Here is a 10,945-nt window from a genome sequence, read left to right as displayed (position 1 = left end):
TTTGTGAGTAGTGTAAATTACTATGGTGAATTTGCTTGGAGGGAGGCAAACACATTTAATATTTCTAAATTTAATAGTATTTGAAAGAGTGTACCTATTATGGCCAATGAATAGGAAAGGCAGTAGAGAGGATAGTGCCTACCATTATAGAAACTGAAATGAAGAAGTTCATGATCCTCTTTCATGATAAGTGAAAATTACCTGAAATAAATGATTGAATTTGTGCTGTTTCTAAAAGATATTCTGACTACTGAATTCCAATGTCAGACAAGATTTCCTGATACACAGGAAATTAAACTAATATGTAAATGTAGTGTAGGTAGAAAGACAAGAAAAAATTTTGTTGGAGTAGGATAACTGCATAACTTGTTTACATTCAGTCCTCTTCTCTTATTCTGAGATGATCTTGTGGAATCTGAGATTACACCTGAGGTACTATTAGGATTTGTGCGGTTCTCCGTGAGTTCCTCACATATTGTATCTGATTGACTCATTGTTGTTTTATTTCCATGTGATGAAGCTAGTAGCCTTTACTTTTTCATTTCCTTCTCTTCTTTCTTCTGCCTGTGTTAACTGAAAAATACTCTGAAATGTTGACTCAGAATTTGGAGGAGAGTTAAGGTTGAGAAACTAGGTTGGAGAGTCTTTATGATAGCAGCATTGATAACAACAAAAACAAATTAGAGAACTAAGGGATCATCACTGGTTTGTCTTTTGCTTTCTGAAGGTTTGATGTGTAACACCTCTGCATTGGGTAATGTGATTTTTAGATCCAGGCTCTCTCTTTTGTGGCTTCCAGGGTTGAATTCTAAAATGCCTCAGCTCAGAAGAGAGACACATTTTCTATTGCTTATAATTTGTTCTGCATTCAGTCCATGTTCACATGATATCAGCCTTATTACATGGAAACAGGAAAACTGAGTCAGCACAAAGATAGTAAGTACAACTGTATGTAGAAATAAGGCCAGGAGTCCTTTCATATCTCTATGGCTAACTGGTGTGTGAACTTGAAAAGATTGTCAATGATTTAGTACCTTAGCTTTCATGTTTATAAAATAAAGATAAGAATATGTCTTTTTACAAAAGATTATTTCATAGTTTTTAAAAGTGATTCTTATTTCCTGACATGAAACAGTTGCATTTCAGGTTGTTGAATAAGTGACTATATGTAAAGGCCCATAGCATATTCTTTTTTTGGGGGGGACAGGGGATCTGATCATGAGGCCTGACCTCTGTGCCTGGGTGCTGTCCCTCAGTTTTTCAGCTCAAGGCTAGCGCTCTACCACTTGGGCCACAGCACCTCTTCTGGCTTTTTTTCTTTTTGCTTATGTGGTGCTGAGGAATCGAACCCAGGGCCTCATGCATGCAAGGCGAGCGCTATACCATTGAGCCACCATCCCAGCCCCCATAGCATATTGTTAAGAAGTGAACCCAGGTGCTGGTGGCTCACATGTATAAGCTTAGCTACTCAAGTGGTTCAGTCTAAGAATCGTGCGGTTTGGAATAGAAAAAACAGTGAGATTCTTACCTTCAACTAATCAGAAAAATGTTGGAAGTGAAGGTATGGTAAACTGAGACCTTCAGAATTCCAAGCCATGAGTTGAAGCTCAGTTCTAGCACAGGAAACAAAAGAGATAGCTAATAGTATTAGTGGTAGTTGCACTGGGAATAGAATCATCAGTCAAGGCTATTGACATAAAAATACAGAGAATACCTTTAATTTGAGAGAATCAGCTTACTTTCAATAAAGTTGAAAATGTAACACTTCATGAAGAAAAATGCATTTGTGTAGGGTCCTAAAAATGTGCTCCTTTCTCACTAAATCTGTGAAGAAAAATGTAATTTGCAGAACAGGGTACCAGAGGGAATAAGGCTTTGCTAAAGAAATTTGGTGAATTTTGACCTGAAATGCAGTGCCAATTAAGGCAAATAGCAAGCTGATAAAAATTACAAATGAGGGCTAGGCAGGGACTGGCTAAGTATTGAGTGCTTGTTTAACAATTACAAGAGGTTAATCCCAGCATCACTCACACAAAAATTACAATTGAGCAGTGTATGATTTATAAATAAATGACTGTGGTCCTTGTTTTGCAATATGGGGAATGTGCTGTTCACATGGGAGAGAATCTTGCCCAGGCCAGTGAGGAGCTGTTCAAAATTTGAACTCCCCTATCCTGAACAGGGAAGTGAAGAAGCTTTGAAGGGGGAGTTTATACTTTTCTGACACTTGTAAGTACATGGATAGATTTATTTCTACTTCCTCTAAGGGAGAACTTCTCTTAGCTCATTTGTCAGGACATAAGAAGTTAGAAATTACCCTGCTTATGGAACCAGACTTATTCTCACTTTTTATTTACTTCAGAGCCCAGTTTCTGACATTTGTATTTGCTTTTTATTTGAGGGCTTGTGAAATCTTACCTCTTTGGTTTGCTTGACTTAATCGCCCATTTTAGATCATGGTTCTGCTTTTTTTCCCCTGAATTCAAGGCTTCCTGTGGAAGTTGACTCCTGCCTCATGGAACCTCTAGCCAAACAAAGCCCTGGATTCTCTTTTCAGCTTGATCCCAGGGGACCCTCAAGCAATGGAACTTTGGGATAATCTGTAAGAGTGAATATGGGGACAGACCAACTGTATTCCAAATTTGTGTTTGTCAGTGAGTACTTGAGTGACCTCATATAGGACACTCAGTGTATGTATGTCTCAGACTGTCTTACTTGAAAATTGGTAATAATAATCATAGTATCAGCCTCATGAGGTTATTGTTAGGGTTAAATTGAGTAAAACTATGTCTAGAAAATCACTTCTTAATAATGTTAATGTGTTACAATTTATTATCTACTGTAGGAGGTTCCTGTGGGCATAGGAAGAGCAACATTAATTTGACCTAGCGGAGCAAAGAAGACCTTCAAAGAGGTAATGATCTTTGAACATAATTTTGATCAACAGATCATTTCCTAATGGATGCATTGAAGGCAAGGCAATCCAAAAAGAGAGAAAGCTGATGAAATGGTTCAGGTATGAAAAAATTAAGAAGTGTATTATGTGTGGGGCTCTGGATGAATTGTGGAAATGGAGTGAGGATGGAGAAGTTAGGGCAAATGATGTAGCTGAAGAGGGGTGGGACAAAGGGAAATTGGGAAGGACTTTCAGGTTAAACCAGTGATTTGTAGTTTAGTTCTGGGGAAGCAGGATGCTAGTGACATTATTTAGTGAAATGACTATGATCAGGTTTGTAAGGTTCCTCTGGTTATAGTGTGAATGATCGATTGCATTGAGCTTGAATGTTGAGGAGGAGTCACATTTAAGAAGTTATTTCATTTACTCATGGAGAGAAATTAATGTGAGTTTTATACAGTGGGCCATTAATATCAACTATGCTTCCTTTCCTTTGTTGTGGTGATAATTGCAATTCTCATACATTGCTTTTGTTCCACGTAGTCATTAGTCATTAGTCGACTTGAAAACCTTTATGCAAGCAAAGGATTTTAAAGTGTTGAAATGTATTTGACATGGTACTGAAGCTTTAATTGTGGCTATGATTCAAATCACCCCAGAATTAGGTCCATCCTTTGCTTTACTTGTCCCACCATTAGTAGTATCCCTGGGTGAGTGACCTCTTGTCATTTTTCTGCATGTGTTGGTTGGATTTAGACAGATTTCATTAAACATTTAGTTTTATTTGGTTTGCTTCAAGTTAAAGTCCAAAAGAACTCTGGATGTTTGCTCCTTCCCTCCCTCTTCAGCTAACCTATGATTATTGTTCTCAAGTGGATCCTTCTTTCACACATAGAGTCATTTAAAGAATTTCACCATCTTGGGGCTGGGAAGGTGGCTCAGTGGTAGAGTGCTTGTCTTGCATGCCTGAGGCCCTGGTTCGATTCCTCAGTACCACATAAGCAAAAAGAAATAAGCCAGTGGCACTATGGCTCAAGTGCTAGAGCGCTAGCCTTGAGCTGAAGAGTTGAGGGACAGCGCCCAGCTGTCCCTCAAAAAATTAAAGAAAGAATTTTACCATCTTTTGGTCTAACTCAGAGTTTGAGTCTATCAGTCTATCAAAAACTTTGTACAAGCTCTAAACAAGTCTGGAATTTGAAGTCACATTTCCTGTATAAACATTTTCTTTATTTATAAACTCATTCTTCTTTGCTGTGTACTTCTGAAAAAATAGCATTAGCTATCTATGGTTTTAGAAGTTCCTTTTCTTTTTCAGAACAATAGGAAAAAACTACAAATAATAAAACAAAATAATCTGTAACAGAGACTCTTTTTTTAATAAAAAGGAAAAACCCTCATTTCAGAGAGGTAAGATTGGTCAAGCATTTTAGGTAATGAGAATGGGAATTTTTCTTAGCCAAACAGAAATGAGGGTTTTAGTGCTTTTAAGGGACCTCCAAAAAGTACTGGTGACTCCTCTTTGTTGTGATGTCTTTTCTGAGACTCTCCGAATATGTTAGAAAGATCCAAGTAATTAATGATCTTCAGTGTCTCAGATGATAAGGATTATCACTAAACTTTCTTTTTCCCACCTATATTGCCAGCTTCTTTTAGAAAAAGTATGTGCATCTAGTGTTTAGAGGATCTTAAAGGAACAGGAGGGATTTCTTCACAAATCTGGACAAATGTAACATATGAATACAAAGCTCTATGTAATAGTACTGGGATAAATGTATAACTAAAGTAAAGAAGTAAAACTTTCCCCACGTGTTCTGTAGGTCAGTGAAATGTTAATGAATGTTCAGGCTAGTATGTGGAAAGATTATATGCTTAGGTGAGTTAGGGAATGTTGTACCCAACTTAAACAGAAAGTTAATGAGGATTATAGATAAAGAGGATTATAGATACCCAAAAGGAATAGATTTTCTGCTTATTTGATCACACAATGTTTTTCATGGGGTAGGTCAGAGGACGAGATGCTCCTCATTTAGAGCACTAAGAAAAAGTTTGAGTACATAAAACTAAAATGTTTTAAAATTAGAAATTAAGAGTTTTCAGGCATAAATTCTAGTTGAAACCAAATGCAGTGGGATACTGCAAAGCCATTGAAATTCAGGTTATTTTTGAGACATAAAAAATGAATATTCTTGGGCTGGGAAAGTGGCTTAGTGATAGAGGGCTTGCCTTGCATGCCTGAGGCCCTGGGTTCATTTCCTCAGCACCACATAAGCAAAAAGAAAAAAGCTGGATGTAGCACTGTGGCTCAAGTGGTAGAGTGCTAGCTTTGAGCTTTAGAGCTGAGGGACAGTGCCCAGGCCCAGAGTTCAGGCCCCCCGACTGGACCACCCCCAAATGAGTATTCTTGAGGGACTTACTGGCTCTGAATTGCTGCGGGTGGCTTCAGGATATATTGTATTCTGACTCTTCCCATCACACTTAAACTAGACCTTACTTGCTTGGCACAGAGCCTGAAGACTTCATGCTGGTTGTTGAGTATTTATCCACGACTTCTAGAACCTAACCAAAAATTATATGTGTCTTCTGAAGTTGCACATGACATTGTAATCACTAATATTATTTACATGATGAAGTTAATCATAGAACTAATTTTATTGCTGTATATGACTTACTCTGACTTACTCTGCTAATTCATAGATTAATTCAAAAGAAAGTGTACATTTTTGTTAGATTAACAAAATGTGACAAATTTTAATTTAGAATTTCAAAGGCTAATAGAGTCTTTTTATTAAGATCCATAGCAGTTAAAAGCTACTTATTATTGTATTTTTAAAAATAATATTTTTGACATATATAATGGACTTTTAGAAAAGGCAAAAAACACAGAAAACATGTTTTCTAACACACACACACACACACACACACACACACACACACGCACACACACGGACAGACGCTTTACCTATTTATGCAAATCCAACTCAGTAAGTTTCAACAGTGACTTACTTTTATTTTTAATGCTGGATTACGGAATTTGAATTTCGAGAAATTTGAACAGGCTGAAATGAATAAATTTTGTAGAGGTAAATGTTATTTTCTCCACTTAGAACTGTTAACTATCTCACTCACTCTGGAGCAGAATAATTTTACTTAGCACTGAGTATCAAAATATCCTGGGCTTATCCATTAAGTAAATGTGCACTCAATTTACAAAAATGAACCTAATAGGTGAAAGGGATGGCCTAAGGTTCAACCCAACAATAGCTTTTAATGAAGAAGTATAAGGCTGTCTCAGAATATTCAGAAGAATGAAACCAAGATAGGAAGGAATTTCCAATTGTGCTATAGGAAAAGAAGCTAAAATTTTATGTTTTCTGAAACTTTAGGAAAACAAAGTTATGGAACACTATATCCGCTTTTAGGTATATAGCTTCAAATAGTAAGGTTCAATCGGTAGGTAGAAGCTCTCAGGGAATAGATTATATAGCACTTTCAAAATAGTCTGACACAAGAAAATTTAGGAAGTAATTAGGTTGGCAAAAGATTGGAGACTTCCCTGATATTATTGCTTCCATAGTGTTTAGTTTGATTTTAGGAAAATGTATTGAACATCTATAACATCTCTTCTAAATTTATTATTATAGGTTCTTAAGGCTAGAATTAGGTGCATTAACCAATAGTTTTAATTACGTGACAATCAAAGGACAAGGGAAAATTTTGGAAAGAACTTGGAAATAGTACTGAGGAGAAATGAAACAAAAATATCATTAAGACGAGTTTTAAGAGTTTTCTTGAGCATGATCTGACTTTGCTGTGGACTTTTCTTGAGAGCTATTTGCTTAGTTTATGGATATCCACCAATGTGCAGCCATGGGTAAGGTTTTGAGGATAGTTGTGTTTTTACTGGGATACATGAAGAAAAGTCTTAACTATAGGACTGTTAACACCATCTCTCATTTGTGTAGGCATCCTACGTGCCTTCTATATATAACACCTAGGATATTATAGTAGTGAAATAATTCAATGAGACTGTAAGCATTTGTTTTATGCCAGCAAAGTTCTACACTGAAATTGGCTTTGTCTTCTAGAGTAGTGTAGACAATAGTTTCCACTCATAAGTTTTTTTTTTTTTTGGGGGGGGGTGTCTGGTTGTGGGACTGAACTCTGGGCCTGGGTGCTGTCCCTCAGGTCTTCAGCTCAAGGCTAGCACTCTACTACTTGAGCCACAGCGCCACTTCTGGCTTTTTTTCTTTTTGCTTATGTGGTGCTGAGGAATTGAACCCAGGGCCTCATGTATGCAAGGCAAGTGCTCTACCACGGAGCCATCTTCCCAGCCCCTTCACTCATAATATCTTTGAGGTTGATTATTAATTCAAGTTTCATTAATCAGTCATTCTAAAAGGAAGGATTTTCTTTCCTCAATTGAGATATGTCACAGTGCTCTAATTTACTTGTTTTTTTTATTAACTTGTGAAGAAAGAGGGCAAACAAATGCATCAATATTAGTTTCAATAGTTCAACATTTATTAAACTGGTTGCATTAATTTATATTCATTAATAGCAAATACTTTTATTGCAAACTACGCATTTTCTAATTACGAATCTGAGGTTAATATGATACTTAGTATTTAGGTTGGGTTTTTAAAATTTATTAACTGCTTAATTCATCCCTATTCTCTGGCTAATGTACAGTTGTCTTTCAAAGGGTTTAGAAACAGAGGGAAGCTGTGACTGCTTTCTATGGAGGGACAGTAGTCACTCACCTACTTAGAACTTTGAATAGAACTGATTTCTATTGTGGTTGGAACAGTGTTGGCCTTTGATGCTGACGTTACTCTGGCCTTTGGAGATCATGTTAAGTGAGGTAAGGCAAGCACAAAAAAGCAAATACTGCATAATTTCACTCATGCTAGGACTTAAATTCTCAAAAATTGAAAATAGAACAGTGATTTTATAAGAGATAGAAGTTAGGAATGGGAATGGAGAGATGGCCAGTATGTACAGAGTTATAACTTGTAGTGTTTATGGCAGAGTGACTACGAAAATATATACTTCATGGCAATGAGAGGAGTTTGAATGCTTTAACAGAAAGAAAGCATAACTATTTGAGGAGATAGAGGTACTCTCATTGTTGGCATACAGAAAAGCCACTGACTTTTGAGGGTTAATTTTATATACCTTGCTACTTTGCCAAAGTTTCAGATCAGCTCGAATAACTTGGGGGTGGAGTCTAGGGGATTCTTTAAATACAAGATCATGTCATCTACTAAGAGGGAGAGTTTTACTTCATCTTTCCCCATTTGGATCTCCTTAAAGTTTGCATCTTGTTTTATTGCTGTAGCTAGGCAATCTAATACTAGAAGGAGTGGAGAGATGGACAGTCTGTCTTGTTCCTGAAATTAGAGGAAATGGCTTTAGCTTTTTGCCATTAAGTATAATGCTAGTTATAATATAAGTTGTAATGTAAGTTTGTCATAGACAGCTTTTCTTATATCGAGGAATGTTCATTCTATGTATTCCTAGTTTCTGCAGAGCTTTCATCATAAAGTGGTGTTAGATCTTGTCAAATCTTTTTTCTGCATGTATTGAGATTACCATGTGATTCTTGTCCTTGCTCCTGTTGATGTGATGTATTACATTTATTGATTTGCATATATTAAACCAGCTTTGCATCCATGGAATGAATCCTGTTTGATCATAGTGTTTGATTTTTTTGATGAATTGTTGAAGTTGATTGGCGAAGATTTTGTAGTTTTGCACTGATGGTCATCTGAGAAATGGGTCTAGAGTTCTGTTTCTTTGATGATTCCCTGTCTGTTTTGAGGATGAGGGTTTTGGAGGCTTCCTAGAATGAGATTGGTAGTGAACTTTCATTTTCATTGAAGAGTTGGGGGAGTATCAATTGAGATCTGCTTCAAAGGCCTTGTAGAATTCAGCTGTGAATGCATCTGGTCCTGGGATTTTCTCTGACTCTTCAGTTTTGAATTTATTTATTTTAACCTCCTGCAGCATGGAGAGTTGCTGCTGCCATGCTACAGAGGGGTGGGGACTCTTCTGGCTGTTTACTCTGTGAAGAAAGTTGCCCTGCCTTAGGTGATCCTTCCCCCATCTGGAAAGGTCAACTTTCCTCGGGATGGAGCTGAGTCCCACTGGTTGGGTTGCTTTGCCCTGTTGAAGAATGGCTCAGCAGTGTCTAATTCTAAGGCCTGAGGTATCTACTGGCTGCCCTGGCCTGGTCTTTGCCAGTATGGAAGATGACATTCTTCTGAAGTGATAGGGGAAGAGCTACGTTCCAAATGCTGTTCTGTGAGAAGGAGTGGGAATGTCTTTTTGGGTACTCACACCTTCCCTTGGTTTTTCAGGCCATCTGTGATCTGCGTCCATCTGTGGTCAGCAGGATGAAGATTTTTGCTCCTTGTCAGTTCACACTGGTGGTGAGTAGAAGCTGCTTGCACTCTGTTTCTGGCACCTTTTTCTCAGGCTTGGTCTACTGCTATGTTGGCAGCCACAGCCACTGCCACTTCGGTCACTGGTGTATGCTCAAATCTGTCTCCTTAAAAAGGCTGCCTGAATTTTTCCTCTCTGACCAAACTCTCTGTACTATGATGGTTCACTTGGGTGACTCTTCAGCCTTGGATTTTTCACTGAAACACTAAAACTGGTTTCTTCATGAGATCTCAGTTAGCTCCCAGCTGCTCCTCTGCAATCTTTGAAGTCTAAAAAATTTTGTTTTGAATATAAAACTTCAGGAGAAGAGGATATATATATATATATATATATTTATGTATATATGTATGTATGTATGTATACACGTGTATAAACATACACATGCATGTGCACGCATACATGTATGTGTGTATTTATATACATGTATATATAACATGTATATATGTATATATACGTGTATATACATTTATATATATATATATATATATATATATATATATATATATATATATATATATATATATCTCGCAATCCCCTTCTGACTATATAGTGAAAGAATCAAGATATGGGAATTACTTTTCTTCTGTTATATAATATAATAGCTTTCAGGTCTCTTACAGTTCAGAAGACTCTGAATAAGTGTGAGAGAACATCTAAAGATAAAAATTACCAGAATGAAAACAACTGGTTGTTCATTGTGTGTGCGGCTATGTGTGTGTACTTGTGCACATAGTGGCGTGTATCATGCATTAAGCATGTTAGAAAGTACAGGCATAGCTAGTGTTTTGACAGCAAGTCATGTGACCTCTGAAATAACAGTCCTTCTGTGCTCATTCACCTGTTAAACTTCCTTCTCTTTTGTTTAAGAATAAGCACCTTGCTAGATTAGTTTAGGTCTTTCCATGTCACCTAGCTGTTTCATTTGCATCACTGGCTAAATGTCACCCTGAGCTGTGAAAACCGGCCTGTGTCGCATTATATTCGGTATCCTTTTATTCCACATACCTAGTTTTTAAGTAGTTAGTAAATTTCAGGGACTACTGATTTATTCTGTGCAGCCAGAGATGAAAGGTTTAAACTCTGGAATCCTTGTGAAATAGATGGTCATTCAAAAGGTAGTTTTAAATCTTTTATACAAAGCTAAAATATTAAGCCATTACTAGAATAACATAAAAGAGATACAGGTACCTCGCCAAACTCTAGTAAATAGCTTTTTCACTGTCTTATGATATAGGCTACTCTGAGTTCCTGTGTGTATTTTGTGCTGACCTGGTTTAGATAGGTAAATATATAATTGGTCTTCTTATTACTGTGATTTTTTTCAGTTCCAATTAGGATGAAGAGATACTGATCCAATAAGTTTATCCTAACCTGTCAAATCTCCAGCTAATAAAGATAAATCTTGATGGAAACGCTTTCCTCTCTTCTTGTCAAGTTCTTGCTTTGCATTTTCTATAAACCAATACAATCAACCCTATATCACTTAGTTCCTGTTTCTTCTCTAAATCTTCCTTCCTATCATCATTTAGTTACCTCCTTTTTAATTCCTAGTTTACAGATTAACATTTTGCTGAATATTACTTCTTTCTGTGAATCTTTGGATCC

The sequence above is a fragment of the Dipodomys merriami genome, unplaced genomic scaffold, assembly GCF_024711535.1.
Source record: "Dipodomys merriami isolate MVZ:Mamm:240054 unplaced genomic scaffold, mDipMer1.0.p SCAF_1067, whole genome shotgun sequence".
Lineage (NCBI taxonomy): Eukaryota > Metazoa > Chordata > Mammalia > Rodentia > Heteromyidae > Dipodomys > Dipodomys merriami.
Note: the sequence above shows the minus strand (reverse complement) of the source record.